Source organism: Amblyomma americanum, chromosome 2 (genome assembly GCF_052857255.1).
Source record: "Amblyomma americanum isolate KBUSLIRL-KWMA chromosome 2, ASM5285725v1, whole genome shotgun sequence".
Lineage (NCBI taxonomy): Eukaryota > Metazoa > Arthropoda > Arachnida > Ixodida > Ixodidae > Amblyomma > Amblyomma americanum.
In genome coordinates this window covers 104425588-104431906 of record NC_135498.1, presented here as the reverse complement: position 1 = coordinate 104431906, position 6319 = coordinate 104425588, and positions in this window count along the sequence as shown.

Here is a 6319-nt window from a genome sequence, read left to right as displayed (position 1 = left end):
TATTTTTCAATATTAACTTTTTTAAATACTTTACTGGAGTAAACCGCCTGTTATGTTCATCGACCTGATGGTGCTTCTCCCTGGCTTGTGCATTTCTTCTAACGTGCATGTTTCATTTTGTCGGGCTAAACGGAGCAGTTCGATCCGAGACAAAGTTGATTGCTTCGGTGACTGACGTAGTCTTACCAGCGATCTGGAGGTGCCAGAGTGAACGTTTAATCGGCACTGCTCTATGCCTTTGCCAAAGAGCGCTGTGCGCTGTGCTAATTTCACGCGTTGAGCTGAAGGATGTAACCTTCAGAGAACAACGTGATCGGGATGTACAGTACTCACGGATTGAAATAGGACATTCGGAGCGCTAGCCTTGCAGTGCCACGCAGGCATGTGGTAAACCACAGGCCGGCTCATGGCTACTGGAAGGAACAATTCTGCTTTGTAGATGTTCTCCCTCTCGCGCCATACCACAATGCACCACCTTGGTTCCATGAGCGTCTACGGGCGGCGTTCCATGAAGCGACGGCCACGCGCTCCGAATGTCCTATTTCAATCCGTGAGTACTGTACTCATTGGGTTTTATATTTTAAGAAGGAGTTTTCTGCATATACAATCCCCCCCCCCCCCTTACAGGAGACTGGTACCCATATAGTCTTTTCCCTAAATATTCTGAACGGCATCCCGCGTACCCTGAATTGTACACTTTACTATATAGGCTGCCGTAACGAGAAACACCACCTCGGGAAGATCCCCGGAGGGTGGCTAGCAATTTAAACGCCACCTACCGGTCGTGAAGAGCTGCACTCAAATCCCGCATTACCGCGGCTATCTTAATCGTCGGTCAATTTTTTTTTTCACACATAACGACACATCCTCATTGTATTATCCGTCTTTCCAAGCAGCAATCTCTTAATGTAGTACGTACGCCATCACTGAAGAGATTAACATATTTCAGAAGAAAGAATTTAGTGGAAAGCATCGACTTCCACCTGCTGAAAAGTGCCTGCCATTATGTCTTCCCTGCTACTAAGCCGTCCACAATTAGGTGTGGATTACATGCACGACGAGAAAATTTACGCCCTTCATAAATGAGTCCAGACTGCTTAATTGTGCACGAGTACAACAATCTCGGCACGGACATGCATGGATTACGAGAACCTTAAGCGAGGCTTCGCCCACATCACTCTACCGCCCCATAAATAACGCTGCGGATGCATACATCCTCCAAAATGACCTGGATAACATTCAGCAATGGTGCACTACGCGGCTTATGTACCTAAATACTATAAAGACTGAAAATTTTTTTCACCGCCACCGAATTATACTCCGCCTACTTATAAAATTAACGATACTGCCATTATTTCTGCAAACTCTTTTAAGTATCTTGGTATTAACTTCACTAGTTACTTGTCGTGTCGTGACCTGGATAACATACAGCAATGGTGCACTACGCGGCTAATGTACCTAAATACTATAAAGACTGTGGAAATTTTTTTCACCGCCACCGAAATTATACTGCGCCTACTTATAAAATTAACGATACTGCCATTATTTCTGCAAACTCTTTTAAGTATCTTGGTATTAACCTCACTAGTTACTCTTCGTGGTCTTACCACATTAACCAAATAAACTCATCTAATCGAGCAATTGGTTATCTCCATCGTAACCTGCGCATGACACCTTCTTCCTTAAAATTACTAGCTTATAAAACATTTGTGCGACATAAACTTGAATACGCTTGCGCAATATTTGACCCCCATCAGTCTAACCTTACCTCAGCCCTTGAATCTGTTCAGAATCGGGCCACTCGCTTTATTCTTTCAAAATACTCGCGATACTCTAGCATATCCGCCTTGAAGTTCCAATTAAAACTTTTTTCTCTCGCTTCCCGTCGCCGGATTTCAAGTCTCTGCCTTTATCACATGTTTTTCCATTGTTCACCCCGTGACAGCAAGATCATTCTACCAGTACGTCGAACGCCCCGCACAGGCCATCCAAACAGCGTCATCCCGCATCGCGCCCGCACTACTACTTTTCAGAAATCATTTTTTGTTCACACAGCTCGCGACTGGAATGGCCTTCCCTTCGACTTAGCACTAATCCCTGATTCAGCCCATTTCAAGACTGCCATCGAGGAAGCCCTGTCATCGTCTTGATTCCCATGTAACATTCACTGTTAACCGCTGTTCTTGCGCCCACTCCTCATGTAATGTCCCGTCAGAGACCCTTGAGGTTCAAATAAATAAGTAAAATGTGCCAGGCAAAACGTCTGCGCCGAGCCGCAGCCTGAACCAGCCGGCTTGAAACTGCGGCCATGATATGGGCCACAAAGTATTTTTCTTCCTCCCAGATCCTGCTTTGGAAAGAGTATCCCTCGGCAAGCTGACGTCCGTAACACCCGCAAGGCTGATTTACACTTGCTGTCGGAGCCGATCGCTACCTCCCCCCCCCCCCTTTCTTTTATGGGCTCCTGCACAGCCAAAAGCAGCAGTACGGGCCTCGTTTGCGCTTGGACCGCTGCAGCAACCTTCATTATGGAGCCTCGTCCGCTACTCAGCCAAACTTTTGCATGTATATACAGGGCGCTTCACCTGAAACTTCGCACATTTTTCAAAAGTAGGCTTTTTGAGCTAGAAGAGCGCTTTTCACCGCATAACATCGTCAGCGGTGTAGCACGTCACAGTGCAGCTGAGAGATGCTAACTATAGTCTGCAGTGAAGCTCCGCCCACATTCACGACCACCACACGCATTCCCATCTGCTATGCAGCAGCGAGCACCGCAGCGCACGCGGGAAAAAGGTGGTAGCATGCTCGGCTACTAAAAAAAACGGCTTTTTGTGCAGAGACCGGCATGATGTTCGCCGGGGTCTCCACAAAACCTCGCTCGCAGCACACTGAACCACCAACATCCACTGAGCGTGCGATAGGTAACGCCCACTAGATATCCCCAAATGTCCCTCCGTCGATGATAATGCTCAATTTTAATCGCAACGGTAGCTTTGGCCAAGGAGCACCAAGGCACGGTGTACTTTTCTTTACGTTAGGCAGAGTCAAAGACATGTAATGTCCCTCAGAGAGAGAGAGAGAGAGAGAGAATGAAAAGGAAACGCATGGAGGTTAACCAGATGTGAGTCTCTGGTTTGCTACCCTACACTGGGGCTGGGGGATAGGGGTTAGAAAGATGACAGAGAGGAAAACGCAAAAAAAAGGAACGTGCACACGCGGAGACACACACAAGGCGTTCCATTTAAAGTCTTTCACACAGGCCGGTAGATTGTAAGAAGCGCAAAAGCGCTTGCACGGCCTTCTTCTGCGACGGTCCCTCAGAAATTACTTCTGTAGTACGCACTGTACAACAATAGCATTGAAAACATATCAGCAATGTGCGCATGCTGGTGCTAAACATCAGACACGTTCTACGAATATTCCCGTTTGACCCCGTATTATAACCTTGCCATAAACGAAACAAAGGCCTTTCAACTTCTCATAACGCCCCTACTACATGTCAGGTTTTCTTCTTTACACAGCTTGCTTTTCCATATTAAGCGGAAGGTGTAAAGAAGTAGTAGTTTGTTTCAGCAAAATGAAAGTACATAAACAACAACAACATGACACAAGAAAAGTTTTGTGTGTGTAAGCGTGCGTGCGTGCGTGCGTGCGCGCGCGTTTGTGTGTGTGTGTGTGTGCGTGCGTGCGTGCGTGCGTGCGTGCGTGCGTGTGTGTGTGTGTGTGTGTGTGTGTGTGTGTGTGTGTGTGTGTGTGTGTGCGTGTGTGTGTGTGTGTGTGTGTGTGTGTGTGTGTGTGTGTGTGTGTGTGTGTGTGTGTGTGTGTGTGTGTGTGTGTGTGTGTGTGTGTGTGTGTGTGTGTGTGTGTGTGTGTGTGTGTGTGTGTGTGTGTGTGTGTGTGTGTGTGTGTGTGTGTGTGTTTATAGATGACGCCTAACATGAGTCACATGACCTCGCGACCTTCGCGTACGCTGTACGCCAAAGAACAGTTCCATCTTTTTCAGGGGCAGAAGTCTTTAAACATGGTTACGTAAGTGTTACATTGGCAACACGGCACGATGTAACGTCAATACATCAAGATGGACATAAACCTACGGACAGCCAGACAATTTGCAAGCACAACGTTTGGTTGTTTTACTATTTGCCACGAGCTTTTTTTTAGTGCAGATCAATTTCTATAGGCATGCGTGGAGCATGAGGGCTAACTTTCTAAAAATTTCCTCGCAAATGATGCAAAGTATGAATTTCATATATATCTTCACTGATAGGTCTACTAATTATCCATGTAATGTTTTGTGTACATTACATCAGGACAAATACATTTTGATCATTCTGTTACGTGTAATGTATGTTTGTTTTTGACAGGAGTATCATATGCGAGGAGCCACCTAACAAAAGGAGCATATATCAAAGACTGCTCATAATAAACAGTGTGAAATCACAAGCAGCGCGCGAGGGCAAGCTGTGTCCCGTCTTGTAAGAGGCCATCTTGGGACCACCATTACGCGCTACTCTTCTTTTTCTTTTGCTGTAAAGTGACGTCAGACAAGTAACAAATTCCTATGATGCATTGTACATGTCCAACATTCTGGGATGATGATGATAATGATAATGTAAACGTTAATTTAAAGTCACAATTATTTAGATTAAGGGAAGGCTGATCGGGTGCGTAGTCCGGGACACCGTTGGTAAAAGCCGCGGCCCGTGCTCTGGCGACAAGGGTTCGTTGTTCCTTGCGGTCCGAGCAGGACAGGGCCGCCGGCCAGCCCTCCCACGTTGGCTAATTTATGATGTCAATACTGCTATCTTTCTGACAAGCCCTTACCATATGGTATAAGTTTCCCTTCTAGCCACAAAATTTGCACTGTGACGAAAAGGACTCGGGCTCAATGCCGTGAAGCGTAGCTGGATTATTAAACGACATAGGTTATAGCCTTCAAAGGTGACGTTCTTTTTTTTTTACTAAGACCCTTAGCGGGCCTCTGGAGTGTCGCCCTCTCCAAGGCACAAATGCTCTAATATCTCTGAATATGTTATTAAAGAAGAGCAGGAGCCTGAATCAGTAAGCGAGCATGTAAAAGGACTCCAGGGAAGAAACGCTCGGGTCGAAGCGTGTGCGCGCCCGTTTCCTTCAACTCCCTGGTGACCTGGTGCCCATGTTAGCTCCTTCCGTGCAGCTGAAGTCCTACATTGACTCCGAATTTTTCAGGCTAGCGGCGTGATTCTGCCACGCATACAGTTTCTATAAGCCGCCTGGTAATCTGTAACTATGTATTTCGATGCGGAGTGCATTCCGGCTAGGGCTATCGCTATTTCCTCCATAGCTTGTGTATCCCCGTTACGACCTGCATTTGGTGCACCACTGAGATTGTTGATATCTCCTCTACACGACGCGCACCGTCCACGAAGGCTCCCTCTTCTCTTCTTCTCCTCGCCTCTTCTTGCTCCTCGCCACTCGTCTAGCATTCTGGAATAAAAATTTTAAAAATTGTAACACACTCTTACGGAAATATTTAAGTTAATGGTTCATTCTTCTGATATAGCAAAAAAATTTTAAATGTTTTCGTCTATCGCATCGAACATTTAAGATTGGCTTAAATATGAATGGCGAACGCTTTTGACGATAGCAAAAACGTTAGCAGGAAAAGAAATACACGTGTGTTGTTGTGGGCTAGTTGGTTTAACATTGCTTAAAAGGAAACAGCGCAAACACAGGACGAAGAGAGGAACGTACAACACAGGCGGTGACTTACAAATGATGTTTATTCGAAAGATACACACACATATTGAGCAGTCTCGAGGCAAGCTGTCAGCTGAGTCAACGTCAAGGCCAGTATAAAAGGCCGGGTAAAAGCCGTAAAATCTGAACATCCATAAAAGATTTATCGAGGAACGATGCCTGTTGGAAGGGTGACATGAGTAAATGAGAACTGGCACAGACAGTAACTTGCCCATTCACTGCAAAAAGTGCTCTTGCGTGTCAGCCCAAGAAAGGACAAAGATTTTGAATAGATACTACGGAAAGCGCACACGTGAGATACATGAAGCTTACCTAATTCAAAACCAGGGCGACACGTGTGTCAGCAGTCCGACCATCAACCTATTGTAAAGGAGACTGCCTGTCTAGTCAAGTGATTTTATCTCACTTTTTTACTTCTTAACTCTTTTACGTAAAGTGGAAGCGACGTTCCTTCTTTACGCATCATCCATCCTTCACCGGCATCTTGTCTTCAATCTCTCATGTCACCCTTCCCACAAGCATCGTTCCCTGTTAAAACTTTTATAGCTTTTAAGATTTTATCTCTTTTCTGCGGCCTTTT